A 16,948-nucleotide genomic window follows, 5' to 3' on the forward strand; every position below is an offset into this window, starting at 1 on the left:
ACTGTCCTCTCCACCCCCCCCCAAGAAGAATACAAACTTCTTACAGGTAGGGACTGTTTGGGTTTTGTCTAATAATCCCTGTGCCTAGCACAAACTATGCACATAGTAGGCACTTTATTGATGCTTGTTCTGTTGGAAGGATTGAATTGATCAGGGAAAGGTGGCTGAAGGAGGCTCTGTTTGACTTAACTCCCAGATCTGCAAATACAGATAGCATCTCTGGCCTCTGTGCCAGGTCAGTGTCACCACATACCTGTTAGACATCTCTACCTGCATGTGCCGTAGATCTCTCCCGGTTGGCACATCCTGACCAGAAGCAGTCATACTCCCCCGCCTCCTAACTTTCCTCTTCCACTCACGGTACTCCCGTCCTCCTACTTACAGGGCTTGATCACCTCAGCATCTTTTCTCTCTCCCTCTCCAGCTAGCTAAGACTTTGCCAATTCTTTCCTCAAGTTTTTGCTGGACTGGCACAATCGCCTCCTGCTTGGTCTCCCTGCTTCCAGTGTCCACTCTGATCCACCCTCCACAAAGCTTCTAAAATAATCTTTGGAGGCCCAGGTGTGATCACAGCCCTCCCTTGCTCGGAAGCCTCCAATGCCTCCCTTTTGCCTCCAGAATAAAACAAGCTTTCCCAGCATTCTATCACTCTAAGGCTTAGACGAGATGTTTAATATCCCCTTAATAGGGTCCTTAATAAAAGGATTTGTTCTGTGAAGTTTGGATTCAGTCAAAGGGCCATGCTTGAGGACCCAGAAGGCCACATGTGGCCTCAAGGCTGCAGGTTCCCCACCCCTGGAGCTTTGCACAGTATATCTCCCACAGGCCACTTCTCTGCAGGTACCTTACATGCCCCTCCCTCCAGATACCACGCTCAACCTTCCGGGCAGAACAGCCTGCTTCCTCTCCCCTGAAATCAGCATTCCCTGTCCCACTTTGTCTTCGTGCCTTCCCAGTATGAATGGGCAGTCTGTGACTGACTACTGCCCCTTGACTTCTGATTTTGCTTCACCTTGACCTAGCCAGCCCCACTGCCTCACTGACCCTCCTCCTGTGCAAGAGCCCCAGAGCATCAGGCCTCCTCAGAGATATAACTAGGGGAAGCAAGTGTGGCTCTGCCCAAGGGCGCCAACATTTAAAGGGGCCTGGCAACAATAAGCTTATTCAGGCATAAATAACACCTGAGCTTAGCACCAACTTAGCAAGAATAATTACTAAAAATGGGAATTTACCAGAAGGCCCACTTTCTCTACAGCCTTGTGGACTCCATCCTCCTGTCCCATTCTCTGCCCTACTCCCACCCCCAAGCCAGCAGCCTTCCCTGAAGAGGCCTCCCCATGGCCTGAGGCTCAGCCTTCTTCCCAGCTGCCTGGTTTGGGCTTCTTATTCTAGGAATCAAGAGTAATGATTGTGTTCAGACCAGCTCCCTCTGATCCCTTCCTGGCCCACAACTCCACCTACCCAGCCAAGTTCTCATGCCATGGGACTCTGGGTCCAGGACTCAGCAAGCCCTGAACCCCTGGAGCTCTTTGCTCTGGACCTTCTGAACTCCCAGCTCCCAATCCCCACCCTGACCCCCATCCCCATTCCCTGTGCCTCTAAGGCCTCTGAGCCATGAGCCCCTGGTCCTGGAATCTGAGGCCCCTGAACCCTGACCCCCAAGCCCCCTGATTCTTGTATGCCCCTGCTCCCTGAGCCCCCAAGCCCTGAGTTCCCAAGCCCCCTCTGACCTGAGCCCCTGCTTCCTGTACTTTCTGATTCCTGAACCCCCAAGCCCCCTGATTCTTGTACCCCCCACTCCCTGAGCTCCCAAGCCTCTGATCCCCAATCCCTAATCCCTGAGCCCCCTTATCCCTCAGACTCCTGATCCCTGACCCCCAAGCCCCGAATCCTTAAGCCCCCTGAACCCTAAACTCCTGCTCACTGTACCCCCTGTTTCCTGGCCCCCAAGCCTAGAGTGCCCAAGCCCCCTGAGCCCTGCTCTCTGCCACCTCCTGCTCCTTCTGAACCCTGGGCCCTCCCCCACCAAGCTGGTGTCTCCCCAAGACACTAATGCTTCTGCAAACACACAGGTGAGTCTTTATTAATGGATTGCCCTGGGTGGGCCCTGAGTGGCTCACCCCATTCTGGCCCAGCTGCCCACCTGACCTCAGGAGCCACAGCCAGGCTCTGGGAGCACCTTGGCCAAAGGACTTGGGGCTGCTGGGGTCACCGGGAGCAGGAGTTTTGGGGTACAGGCCCCAGTCAGTTGTTGGCCAGATCCTCAGATTCACATTTTTCAAAGAGACATGTCTCTTCTTGCAGGAGCATTTTTCTCGACCTCCTTCAGGGAGCGGGGGCATTTCAGCCAACTCAAGGGTATTTGCCAGGAGGTAGTTAGCAGCATCGTCCAGTGTCTTCTCTGGGTGAGGGCTGGGAGGGAAAGGGGGCCCACAGGCCCTTTCCACCAGCACCTCAGGCCAGTCCTCATTCACAGACTCAGCTCCTGCTCTTGGCCTAAGCCCCAACCCTCTCTTCCCTGCTATCCGGCCTCCAAGGCTAAGGCTCCCAGGTCTCTGAACTTAGCTCCACAGCCCCTCAGCACCCTGTTGTCAGCCTGCCTTAGGGGGTCAGGTCTCCAGCTCCCTGCTCTCACTCCCGGCCTCTTGTAGTCAGGCCTCCAGCCTGTCATTCCCACTAAAGTCCCAACCTCTGGAATTAGCCTCCTGTCCCATCCCCCCATGAGATCCCAGGGAAGGATTAGGGGAGGCAGTGGGGCCTCAAAACTACTGATACTCCATTGTTCTCATCTTCAGCAGGATGAGTTCTGTCCTCCTACCATCCAGCCCTGAGCTAGTCACTTCCTTTTGGCCTGTCCTCGGGAGACGGGACAGCGTGGACCAGATCTGGGCCTGGATCCAGGGCCAGACAGGCCCTTGTTCTGGGTGCTGAAGCCCTTCATTCCCAGCCTCTGTTCCATCCTTTGTGGGCCTGTATCTCCTCATTAGAATTCCCTATCTACTCCTGACCAGGCAGGCTTCTTAAAGGCATCACTGGATCCTTCGCCCCCTCTGCACCCCCCTTTTCCCATTCCTGCCTCATCCTCCCAGTTCTCAGCTCTGAATAATGGGGATATGGCACCTTTACAGCCATGGCTTGGGGAAGGTTTTGGGGAACCAATGATTTGAAGGGTGAGAAAAAGAGGAGGAATGGGATATGCTGGGGCCAGGTTCTTAATTATCTCTAGAACGAGAGATTGAGTGTCTCCAGGTCTCAAGGCCCAAGGTGCCCCATGGGCCTGGACTGACCTGGGCCAAACTCCAGACAGTGACAGGCACAGAAGGCCCAGGAGGAAGATGGACAATGGAAGGGGCCATATCATGGCCTGGGCAAAGGGGCCTGAAGGCTCGCAGGTGTCAGATCCACAAGCTTCCCTGGAGGGGAAGTTTGAGGCCCGAGTGGGTATGGGAGACTAGAGAGGGGTTCACAGGGTTGGGTCCCAAACCTTCACTCCTCAACTTCCTAAAAGTCCCTGTCTCTTTGACCCCTAGCCCCTCCCATGTAGTGCCCCCCGCATCCCACTGGGAAGGAAGGACTGAGATTAGAGGGATGATAGGAGGTTAGTGAGGACAAGGGACCACGGTGAAGGAAATCATAGGGTGCAGTGAGGATGAGGAGTGGGGTCAATGGGAAGACAGGGGCAGTGAAGACAGCATGGGTGGTGAGTGGGGCTGACTGAGACTTCAGGGGAGCAGTGAGGGGACCTGGTGGGGGCCGGTGAGGACAGGATGGGACCAGGGCAGCGTGGGGAGGGGGGGGGTAGCAAAGGGGCAGGAACCTCCAGAGAGGTGATACCAGAGCTTTCTGAGTGTAGAGCGTCCTTCCCTCTCCTCACTGGAAGATATCATCTCCAAACCAGCCTAGCCCAGAAATACTCCTTCTCTGGGGGGCGGAGCTAGACCTTACCTCCCTTGACTTTGGGTTACAGGTTCCCCCTCCCCTATCTGAGGTCATGTAGGCCAGTCTCCTGGCTCCAGACCCATCACTGCTTCACCCTTCAGGGTCTGCTCCTCCAGGCCCTTGGAAGCTGTTGGGATGGGGGAGTTCCTGGAGAAGGCAGGTGTTGAGGAAGAAGGGGAGGTCTTCCAGGGGAGAGGTGGTGGTGATCAGGCCCTGGAAAGGGGGGAATCCTCTCTTCTGGAGGCACTTGGATTTGCTGTGCCAATCCTCTGCCCCCCATCCCCAGTCTTCACTGTTGATAATTACTTGGAAGAGCTGGTAGCATAGAGTAGGTGCTCTATAAATACTTCTTCCCCCTTCCCCATCCCTGGGGGCTAGAGAGGGGAGGGAAGAACAGATCAAAAGCTCCCTACCTGTGCCAGGCTCTCTGTAACCCTGAGTCATTCTGCTTGGCCTGTCCTCCCAACCCGTTCCAAGAGGGAGGATGAGAGGGGAAGGGGGAGATTCTAGGCCGTGGCATCCCTGAGGCCAGCAGCCTGCAACGTGCCGGGTCACGAGAATCATTGGCCAATGAAGGAGAGGTCTGGGAGCCAGAGCTCTAGGTTTGACTCCCAGCTCTGACACCGATGAGCCTTATTTGACAGACCCGTTGGGTGTAGGTAGATTGAAACCACTTGCCAGAGATCATACAGGAAATAAAAATAAGAAGGGGGCTGGATTCAAATCCCAGTGGTTCAATCTCCTTGTTCCTTGGCTTCCTCTTCTGGAAAGTGGCTGCTGGGAGGGGTTGGGAGAGGGGGATGGACCAATGGGTACAGTACTGGACCTGGAGTCAGGAAGTCCTGAATTCAAATCCTGTCTTAGACATCCAGTAGCCCTGTGACCCTGGGCAGGTCACTTAACTGCCACCTGCCTCAGTTTCCCCATCTGTAAGATAGGGTAATAATTTCACCTATTTCCCAGGATCATTGTGAGGATCAAATGAAATAATCTTTGTAAAATCTTATACTACTACACTTCTACACTAAGTCTTCCCTGACCCCCCCTAATTCTAGTGCCTTCATTCCATTAATTATTTCCAGCTTTTCTTGAATATAGCTTGTTCGTACACAGTTGTTTGAATGTTGTCTGCCCCATTAAACTATGAGTTATTTGAGAGCAAGGACTGTCTTTTGCCATTCTTTCTATCCCCAGCACTTAGCACAGTGATTGGCACACAGTAGGGGCTTAATAATAAATGCTAGTTGACTGGTAAAGTGTTTTGCAAACCTTAGAACACTATACAAGTGGCATTTATTATCATTATTAGGGAGAAGAGAATTTATATAGCACCTGCTATGTGCCAATCACTGTGCTAAGTGCTTCACACATATTTTCTTATTGGATCTTCACAACCCTACAAGGTGGATGCTATTATTATCCCTATTTTACAGTTGAAGAAATTAAGGCAAACAGAGGCTAAGTAACTTGCCCAGGGTCACACCGCTAGTAAGTATCTGAGGCTGGATTTGAACTCAGGTCTTCCTGACTCCAGGATGAGTGTTCTACCCACTGCACCAATTAGCCATATTATTATTATTAATATTGTGTTAATTAATAATTAATGTTAATCTAGGCAAGTTATCTAACCTCCCTATGTTCCAGTTTCCTCATCTGTAAAATAGGGGGTGGGGTGAACCACATGGTCTCTGAGGGCCCTTGAGCTCCAGAGGCTGGCTCCTGTGATCACCATCCTCACCTGCACCTGCCACCCCCAGGCTGAGCCCCTCCCCCCAGACTCCACATTCATCACCCCGTTATCTGAGGGGGGGATATTTCAGAGGAGACAAATAATCTGGGAGGGGTCTTCTGCTCAGGGCTGGGGTGGCAGTGGGGAGGCTGAAATGAGAACTGGCCAGGAGAGGCATGGGGGAGATGGGACTCTCAGCAGGGCAAGGTGGAGCATATGGGAAAGGGTCACCAGATGTCTGGGTGGGTGCAGGAGCTAGGACAGTGGGGATATGACTGAGTCGGGGTCACCTCCAACCCCACCAGCTCTTCTCTCTCTTTCCCTCCCCCTCATAGCCCTGGGCAAGGACCCAGAGTCCCCATTACAGTCAGCGCAGAGATATCAGTGACCCCAGGGAGGGGGTGTCAAATGGAGGGGTTCACTCAACTAGGCAAAGTGGGAACACTGAGAGCCCCTTTCTCTGCACTAGGAGTTCCTGTCCACTCACAAACCAAGGCAAGATGGGGCATCACTCACCCATCCCTTGCCTTCTAGTTGAAAAGCCCTGGGGGGTCATCATGGGAGGGAGTGTAAGAGAGCCCTCTGCCATCTGTTCCCTCTTCTCCATCCCCAAATCCTTTGTTGTAGTGCAGGTCTTCATTACTCCAACTAAATAGAATGGCTTAGGAAGCACCTTGGAGAGGGCTCTGGCTTTGGAGTCAGAAGACTTGGGTTCAAATCCTGATTCTACTGCTTACCAGCCACATGACTTTGGGCTCCATCATGGCCTGGAGGTGACCCTGCATGCTTGAAAGCTATGACATCAGTGGAGTGCAATAGAAGTTTTTATTTTTATTTTTATTTTTGTTTGTTTTCTAGGATAGGCAATGGGGTTAAGTGATTTGCCCAGGGTCACACAGCTAGCAAGTGTTATGTGTCTGAGGCCGGATTTGAACTCAGGTCCTCCTGAATCCAGGGCTGGTGCTCTATCCACTGTGCCACCTAGCTGCCCCGATAGAAGTTTTTAATCCATCCATCAAGCAAACACTTATTAAGTACCTACACTAGCCATGGGCATCCCTAGGCCAAAATGCAACAGCCCTTCCCTCAAGAAGCTTCCATTTTAATGAAGGAGCCAACATGTCCAGGAATAAGTATATGTAGAGTATAGACCAAATGAATACAAGGTGGTTTGGGGAGGGACACAGGAATCAGGAAAGGCTTTATGTAGGACATGATGCTTGACTCTGCTTTGCAACAAGCAGAGGTGAAGCCGGAGAGCTCTGCAGCCATGGGGGACAGCCAGAGCAAAGACATGGAGGTGGGAGATGGGAAGTAGAAGTACTGTGTCATGAATGTCATGCAAACCAGTGTAGATGAATGGTAGAGTATGCGGAGGAGAGCAATAAATAAGATGGGAAAGATAAGAAAGGACTATATAGCAAAGAGCTTAAATTGCCACACATAGGAGTTTGCATTTGATCCTGAAGGTGATAGGAAGCCACAGAAGGCTGTTGAGTGAGGGAATGACATGGTCAAATCATTTTGGCAGCTGAATGAGTGGGAGAGACTTGAGAAAGGGGCAGTAAACAGAAGCTGGTACAATAGTCCAGGTAAGAGGCAACCAAAGAGGGCCTGAACAGAAGCCACGGGGAGCCATGTGGTGGGCAGAGCTGTTCAAGTGGAGTGAAAGGCAAAGCTGGCATGGGTGTGAAGCAGAATGACAAGATCAGGCCACTGATTGTATGCGGTGGAGTTAGGGAGGGAAGAGAGCGAGGAGTCACAGAGAACGTTGCATTGACAAACCTGAGAGCCTACAGTGATTGGTTTGGCCAAGCTGGAAAGGCCTCCATTATAGTCCGCGTCTGCTTCCCATGGCTTATCGCCAGGCGATTGACCACGAGGAGATGAATTCTTTAGCCACAGCAACCCAAGGGACAAAGAAAAGTACAATCAAATACAAAGTCTTCAGACTTGGGTGACCCTTCCCCCCTTCTCTGAGGGGTGGTGAACGACTGAGTAGAAAGACAGAAGATGCTGTGAGTTAGTCTTTGGATCATCTATAAACAATAACTGGTGGCACTCCAAACGTGAGATTCCCATCCGACAACCAATGAGTTCAGGTCCTACTGGAAGAGTCTAGAAGTATCCATATTGCCATACTCTCTCTAAGGGAAACCAGGTGACAGACAGAAGGAAGGCTCAAAGGTTCGGCTTGGAAAGGAGCAGAATGGAATTGCCGGGCTTTGTCTTGTGTCTATTTTGTATATTCCTCTGTGTGTGTGTGTGTCTGTGTGTGTATGTGTGTGTGTGTGTGTCCTTGCTACCCTGTAAGCTCCTTGAGGCCAGGAAATGATTAACTTTTGTCTTTGTCCTCTCAAGGCCTGGCACAATGCCAAAAACATAATAGGAGCTTAATAAATAACTGCTTGTTGATAGCACACCCAGAGTCAAGAAGACATCATTTAATTGACTCTTGGCCATCTCATCTGGCACCATTCCCACTAAGTAAATAAGATGACCATCAAGGTCATTTTGCCTTATGAACCAGCATATATTGCAGGGAGGGAAAAGATAGAAATGCAGCAAACAAATAAACACTATGCAAAACCAGCCAACATACACACACACACACACACACACACACACACACACACACACACAGATAGATACTCAAGGACTTCAAAGTGAAGGATGTTGACAAAAGTGCTGGAAAACATGAAAGGAGCCAAGAGTGGCTAGACCACATAGAAGCTAAATTCCTGAAGAAGAGGAACGCTCTTCTTGGACATGACAAGTTCCATGCATCACCAAAATAATGAAATTGAAGGCAGACTGAACAGACAGATAGGAAACTAGATACTGATGCTAGAGTAATTTCTGAATCAGCTGTCTGTATGCACTCAGACCATCAATGAAAACAGCAAAGATTTAACAAAACTGACACTAATCTGGAAGAATACACAAAGAGGAGAAGACATTCTAGCCAATTATAACAACTCCAGCCTTGACCTATTCAAATGAGTCATTCATGCTGAAAAATGGGAAATAGATAAAATAAGACATCGGTTCTGATTATCAACATTTTCTATAGAAGTTAGAGACATAAAACAATTATCACAATGAAGAGGCTGAAATTACCTAGAAATTATCTCAGACAACAAATCTTTGATCCCCTCGCCAAGCAGAGGGAATAGGGTTGTGAACAGTATCACTTCACAACACAGTGAAGAATGTTGAAAGGAAAATATGCCTGCAGAATGCAAATGACAAACCCAACCAAGCTAAGAGTATTTACAGATGGAAGGGAGAGGAGGAAGGAAGACAACAAACAAATGAAAGAGGAAACACACTGACCAACATTTCTTCAGCAAATTGTATTCTTTCTTTTAAAAAATGAATATCCTTGTTTTTACATCACCTTCATTTCCAGTATATTGCTCTCCATCCCCAAAGAGGCAGACACAGAGAGAGGAGAGAGACACAGAGATACATAATGGTGAGAGAGAGACAGAGAGAAAGGGCAGACATGAGAGAGTGAGAGAGAGAGAGAGAGAGAGAGAGAGAGAGAGAGAGAGAGAGAGAGAGAGAGAGAGAGAGAGAAGGAAAAGTCAAGGCTGAATCTGAGGTTGCAAAACATGGTGAGTAGAAAAATGCTGGTGCCCTCAACAGAAATACGGAGATTTGAGGGGACAGTTGGTTTAGGAGGAGGAGAGTAATAAGTTATGTTTTGAGCATGTAGAATTTGAGGGGACATCCCAGTGGAGAGGTCTAGTAAGTTGGATGCTGCAAGACAATTAAAGCTGAAAAATGCACCAAGATGTTAAGGACACCTTGTGATGAACAAGAGAAGCCCACCTGCACACCCAGAGTAAATATCCTGAAAAAACAACATATTCCATTGAGGCAGACCAAGTATACACAAAGGAAATTCATGCTGGAGAGCACACACTTTTGAAAACGTTAAGGATCAGACCCATATGTACAAAAATATTTATAGCAGCTCTTTCTGTGGTGGCAAAGAATTGGAAATTGAGGTAATGCCTATCAATTGGGGAATGGCTGAACAAGTTGTGGTACATGAATGTAATGGAATACTATTGTGCTATAAGAAATGATGAGCAGGCAGACTTCAGAAAAACCTGGAAAGACTTGTATGGACTGATGCGGAGTGAAATGAGCAGAACCAGGAGACTGTTATACCCAGTAACAGCAACATTGTAGCAATGACCAACTGTGAATAACTTGGCTCTTCTCAGCAATGCAAGGATCTAAGACATCTCCAAAAGTCGCATGATGGAAAATGCTATCCATATCCAGAGAAAGAACTATGGATGTTGAATGCAGATCAAAGCATACTATTTGCTCTTTTTTTCCCCCTTCTGTTTCATTTCGTTTCCTCTTTCTGGTGGTTCCTTCTATTGGGTCTAATTCTTTTTTACAACATGGCTAATATGAAAATATGTTTAATAGGAATGCATAAGTAGAGCCTATACCATATTGCATGCCATCTTGGGGAGGGAGGAGGAGAAAATTTAAAATTCAAAAGCTTATGGAAGTGATTATTGAAAACTAAAAATTAATTAATTAATTTTTAAAAAAAGAAAATGTTAAGGATCAATTTTCAAGTGCTTGGAAGGAGAAAAAGATAAATAATGACTGGAAGTAGGCAGGTGAGAGGACATAAGCAATTCCAAACATATATGCCTTCTCTTTTATTTCTGTGACATCTTTATGTGAATGGTCTACACATAGAGAAGATATTCCTGACTTTAAAAAGTAGGAGAAGGCAAGAGGCAGAGGCTTTAGGAAGAGTCTTCTACAGGAGACCATGTCTTTTTGGGCGCACAATTAAGTGACAGGAGCAGAGAAAAAAAAGATCCTTCTATGTTTGTTATTTGATAATTACAAATACATGTGTATATATGTACATGTGTGTGTATGCAGACTCAAATGCTCTTGTCACCCAAGCATTAAGATCATAGAAGAGTCTCTGTTCATTATGATCACGAAAATCTTCTGAATGACATAAACATAAGGATCTATTGATTACATCAAACCAGATACAAAAGAGACAGGCATCCTCCCCAAAGGTGATTATGGAAGGCATTCTGCAAAGGATTCAAATGGAAGATGGCTTCCCTATAAATGACGAGGTCATCCAGATGCTCTTGGTGATGCATAACATCGTGTTCATCGCATCGAGCACTAAGGTATTCCAGTGCATCTGCAATAGAAACATAATGACTTAAAAGAGATTGCCCTAACTAGCCATGTAGGAAAAGCCAAGGGTGCTTATTGTCCTGGCTATACCACTAATTATTAGTACACATAGCTACAATGGATCCTGTGGACAGGATGGACAGTGATCTTCATCAAGAACTAAATAGAAGGAGAATGAGTTGGATTGCATTGTGAAATTGTACAGCAACTTTCAATGATCCCAAGCTACTTCCATATTTAAAAAAAGCCATTGTTCTAATCTGGGAGATGGATCCATTTCAATGCAGTCCCATAGTCTCCAAGGAAATTGTTCCATTGACTGCCATTCCTAAACTTTCCAGAACAACTTTGGTGCCATCATAGCTCAAGTTGGTTGACTGAACAAAAATGACGGAAGAGTCAGGTGTGCCCTACTAAAGGAACATGAGGGTGAGCTTAATGACTACAGAGCACTTAAAAAGCCACTCGGCCACGCATCCTCCAGCATTAGCTTCCAAACACGGTTCAATGACAATGCAGTCCTCATTAGTGGGAACCAGCTTGATCACTGCAGAGATAGAAGGTCACCTTGGAGGGGACAGTGGGGGACTGTTCTTTCAAGTGGAGACACTGGGAACAGTGAAAGCCCATTACTCTGCTCTTGGAGTTGCTGTCCAGCATACACCTGTTAACCAAATGAGTTGTGGTTCCTCCAATGTTTTGCCAGGGGATGAGGACAGGAAGGGGGCAGAGCAAGGCCCCGCCATCTGCCCCCTCTTTTCCATCTCCACCTCATCTCCATCAACCATGCCCGGAGCCTCATCACTGTAGCAGCATAAAATGGCTTCAGAAGGAAGTGGAAAGGACCCTGGATTTGGAGGCAGAGGCCCTTGGGTTTAATCCTACCTCAGCCTCTTCCTGACTGTATGACCCATCATGGAATGGTAGTGATCCTGGGATCTGGAAAGCTGCCCCAAATAAGGGCAGACTCTGGCTGGTTCTGGGAAGCTGGGAAGGTTGAGAGTTCTCTCCTGACCATATACTGCATCTGTTGTCTTAGTGAAGCATAGAGGGACCACCGGGTAGCCACTGAGTGATGAATTCTTGGCCGCAATCACTCATGAACAAGGAAAAAAATGTAGGTGAGCCACTTGTCTTGTGTGGTCTTTTTCTGATTCCACGGTGGTAGGTGGCAGAGAAACAACACAGTAGAAGCTGTTAGGAACTACACAATTTTCCCATTAATTGGGGAACAGCTGAACAAATTGTGGTATATGAATGCAATGGCATATAACTATGCTGTAAAAAATGATGAAGGGAATGGTTTCAGAGAAACTTGGGAAAGCTTGTATGAACTGATGCAGAAAGAAGTGGGCATAGCCAGTACAACGCACACAAAAGGGATAGCTTGTAGGGGCCTGAGGACTCTGTTCGGTGCAATGACCACCACGGTTCCAGAGGACCCATGGGCACACTCGCTGCCCATCTCCTGTCAGAGATGGGATGGATTCAAGACTCAGATGCCTCCATTTCTGGACTGTCTGGTGCAAGATTCGTCTTGATTGACCATACATATTTATTGCATGGGTTATTTTTTTTGCTTTCATTTTAATTGAAAGGGTAGGAAAGGAAATAAACAAGGGCTTGGTCATTGAAAAACAAAATTAAAAAAAAAAAGAATCACAACTTCTAGACCACGTATAAACGTAACTCTGGATGGAAATTTCCATCTAGTAGACAACAGGTGGCGCTACAGCCTGGGAAATGGAGACACTTGTTTGGACATTTTCGCTGCGAATGAAATCTAATAATAATAATAATGACGACAACAGGGAGAACAATAGCTAGCATTTATATAGTGCTTTGCAAACTGCTTTACAAATATTATCTCATTTAAGCCTCTCAACAACCCTGAGAGGTAGATGCTCTTGTTATTTCCATTTTATTGATGAGAAAACTGAGGCAGAGGTTAAATGACGTGCCAGGTATCCCATAACTAGTTAATGTCTGAGACAGGATTCGAACTCACCTTTTCCTGACTCCAGAACCACTACTCTATCCACCACCGCTCTACCTACTTGCCCCAATCTGATTTAAAAAAAAAAAAAGATGCAACTCATAAGAGAGAAGATTGAGACTCAGTCTAAGAGAGGAGCGTAAGAGTTGGCCACGGGGCTGGTGCCATGAAGCATCATTCATGGGGCTTCAGGTCATCTCACACTGCTTGTGGGGAGCACCCAAAGACACAGAAGCTCATGAGAATTCCCTTAGTCCTCCCCCTTTTAGCCCTGTCCTTGTCCCCACCCCCACCCCACTGCTATCACCTCTCTGGGATTGCCTTCTCTTTGGCTTGTTGTTTTGTTTTGGTTTGGTTTTTTGCTGTGTATTTGGCCATTTATGACTTGCTCCCTCATCAGAACATGAGGGCCCTGAAGGCAGTGCCTGTCCTTGCCTTTCTTTGTATCCCATGGACTTAGCACAGTGACTAACTGTTACATCACAGGCCCTTAATAAATGATTGTTGATGGGCTGATCAATTGAACCCCCAGTAGAACTGCCTGGAAGAGGGGAAGCTTCCCTTCCCAGATGTCTCCAGAGCCTTGGAAGCAGCCTGCCAGCCCACAGCCCCTTGTGTGCCTCAAACCAGGATGCTGGGAAATGCAAGAGGGAAAGAGGTCACACAGGACTTTCTCCCCAGGCAGGGTTACCCCTAGCTCCTGGGAGCAGGGTGAGACACTGGGCTTTGCCTGTTTGGATCACAGACTTGTGAGAAATGGGAATGGCAGCCACTGCCCACACATGCCTGGCTTGGGGTTCCTCCAGACCTTGGATGGGTATCTGCCCTGCTCAGGTATCTTCTCGGCTGAGAAGGAAGCAGGGGCAACCAAGCCCTGACCTCTCGAAGACCTGTGACCAGTGAACAACAGCTGTAACCCAGCTATGCAGACGCAACCCCTTTGGTAGTAATCTGAGGAGCAGGAGGGCCTGATGCCCCCAGGTGACCAGGAGACTGTGCTGGGAGAGTGGGAAGGGGGCTTTCTTGGGGACCCAGGGGCCCTGATTGCAATGCCATGCAGTTTACCTAGATTTGCCTGATTCGTGCTAAGATGGGAAGCTAGTGATAAGTCTTAAGCAGGGAAAGTCAGTGACTGGGGACTCAGAGTTCTGGTGAACAGATTGAACCCAAAGCCAGGAAGTTTCCAGACGCAGTAGTCAGTCTCCCTGGTACATGGAGAAGCAACTCTAGAGGGAACAGTTTTTCAATTTTTAGAATGCAGTAGGGTTTAATGTATTTATTTATTTTAACAACGCTGTTTTGAGTGTCAGGTCAAGTTAAGATTATTCCCTGCATTTCCAGAACCCATCTCTCTCTCTCTCTCTCTCTCTCTCTCTCTCTCTCTCTCTCTCTCTCTCTCTCTCTCTCTCTCTCCTCCTTCTGTCTTTCCATCTCTTTGTCTCTTTCTTTCCTTCCCACCTTCCCTCTACCCTTTCTCTCTCTCTCCCTCCCTTTCCCTCTCTCTCTGTGTCTCTACTGTCTCTATTTCTTTTCCTCTCCCTGTCTCTCATTTTCCTTCTCAGCTTCCTTCTTCCCTTTCTTCCCCCTCTCTGTCTCTCTCCTCTCTCTCTCTCTCTCTCTCTCTCTCTCTCTCTCTCTCTCTCTTCTCTCTCTCTCTCTCTCTCCCTCCTCTGTCTCTGTCTCTCCATCTCTTTGTCTCTCCCTACCTCTCTCTCTCCTTCCCACCTTCCCTCTACCCTTTCTGTCTCTCTCCCTCCCCCTCTTTCCATCTTTCTCCCTGTGAAAAGTTATTCTCTCTCTTTTATTGTGGTTGGGTCAGCAGTTTCAGGCGTGTCTGACTCTCTATGAGCCCATTTGGGGTTTTCTTGGCAAAGACACTGTCATGGTTTGCCATTACCTTCTCTGACTCATTTTACAGATGAGGAAACTGAGACAAATAGGGTTAAGTGACTTGCCCAAGGTCACACAGCTAGTTAAGTGTCTGAGTGCTGAACAGCCTTTCAAAATGCTTGAAGACAGCTATCATACATCCCTCCTCCTAATCTTCTCTTCCCCTGGCTTCCTTCATTCAGTCTTCCTACAACAGGATCTCAAGGCCCTCGGAAGTGCAGGCTGCCCTCATCTGGAGCTCTCTAGCTAATTGATGCCCTTCCTAACGTGTGGATCCCAGAATGGAATGCAAGCATCCTGCTGAGAGCTGAGCAGGGCAGCTTCCTTTTGTATGGACTCTGTGCCCTTCAGCGCAACCTAGGACTTGACTGAAGAGCACCTTCTTGGTGAGATGGGGAGGGGAGTGAAGGTACCATGATCACGGAATGTGGCAGCAATTATCAGGTTTTGTAATGTCTTCATTGATTCATTTGATATGATTTTTCTCATTTTTCTCTTTTTAAAAAATTTCTTTGTTATAAGGAATGTTTTTGTGTCAGGAGAAACTCAGATGCTGAAGACACGAAAGATATCAGTAACATTTTTTTCCCCAAGATTGATTTGAGTCACATTTCCTTGCTGACTCATGTGTCACTTGCAGGCCATCTATATCCCCATCTCTTTTTCTGACAAACTGTTGTCTCACCAGGCCTCCCCCAGCATGTACTTCTTAAGTGGGCATTTAAAAAATTCTGCATGTAAGACTTTCCATTGCCTCTATTTAATTGGATTTCACCAGGCTTGGCCTGATGCTTCAGCTGCTCCAGATCTTCATGTGTCCTGATAATTCAGCCCTCCTGTGGGATGCCTCTCCCTCTCATCTTTGCAATATTGCTAAAGTCAGTGTGAACACCCGATTGCCTGTATCCAAGCAATTGACAAAAATGGGAAATAGCACAGAGCCAAGCTCAGATCCCTGGGGGCACTCCACTAGAGACCTCCCTCTAAATTGAGACTACACCATTAATGGCTTCTCTTTGGGTATAGCTGCTCAGTGAGGTCTGAGTCCTCCTAGCTCCTATTTAGCCCACTTCTTTCCATCTCCTTCAAAGCAGGAGAGGCTTTGCTAATATTAGGAAATGCCCTGCTAGAAACTTCTTACAAGGTTCCCCTCATTTAACTCTGTCAGAAATGGAAATGGTCATAGCAGGCACTCAGTTGGGGCTTTTGAGTGTTATCATTTCAGTCTTCCAACAGATCTGTGAGGGAAGTATCCCCACTTTACTCCCATGGCCCAAGAGTTTTCTTCTCTTCCCTCTCTTCTTCCTTCTCCTCCCCCTTTTCTTCCTCCTCCTCTTCCTCCTTCTTTTCTCTCTCCTCCTCCTCCTCTCCTCTCCTCCTCTCCTTCCTTTTCCTCTTTATCCACTTCCTCCTCCCCAGGGCACTGTTCCCAGCTTGTTGGTGCTGAACTGGTGGGCAGCACGGGACCAAGTAACCTCTGGGGATGACCTAAAAAGGAAGGTATCTAAGCCATCTGACATTTTGCTACAGTGGGACACTTCAAAACAAGAAGAAATCAAATAAAATTGCAAAAATTAAAACAACAACAAATGGATGCCTTCTGAATACAAAACATACCAGGCGCCCCTGAGAAACATAGAGCACTTGTGGTGTGGGGCTGGGCACCCCGGACACTTGACGCACACACCCCAGCCCCAACCTGGGGGAGGGGGTGACACTGGCTGATGAGTGAGACACTTGGAGACCAGCGAGAGAAGAGACCTGCGGACACGTGAAGCAGTTTCAGGGGAGGACTGCTCCCTTGAGGGCCAGCGCTGGGTAGCGGGGAGATGGGCGGTTCTCCTTCCCTCAACACCTTGAAATCAAGGCAAAGGAGAAACGCTCTTTCCCACCAAGAGCCTTGCAGTCGTGACAGGAGCCAAAGGCTAGGGAGAGAGGCAGGCAGGTGGAAGTCTTAGGCCTCACAGGGAGCAGGGCACTGACCAGAGGAATGTGCAGTTAGTCCACAAGTGAATGACTGGGGCCACAAGGAAGGGTTGGGGAGGGACATGAGCATCCCGTGGGGATGAAGGCATAGACATAGACTTTGGGCGGCTAGTTCAAGGCTTAGAGCGCCACCTGGTGGCCAAGGTTGAGTAGCCACCCTCAGGGAGGCTTGTCGGCTCCCTTTAGCTACCCACCTGTATGCCTAT

This window comes from Phascolarctos cinereus, unplaced genomic scaffold (assembly GCF_003287225.1).
Source record: "Phascolarctos cinereus isolate Bilbo 61053 unplaced genomic scaffold, phaCin_HiC Scaffold_1;HRSCAF=81, whole genome shotgun sequence".
Lineage (NCBI taxonomy): Eukaryota > Metazoa > Chordata > Mammalia > Diprotodontia > Phascolarctidae > Phascolarctos > Phascolarctos cinereus.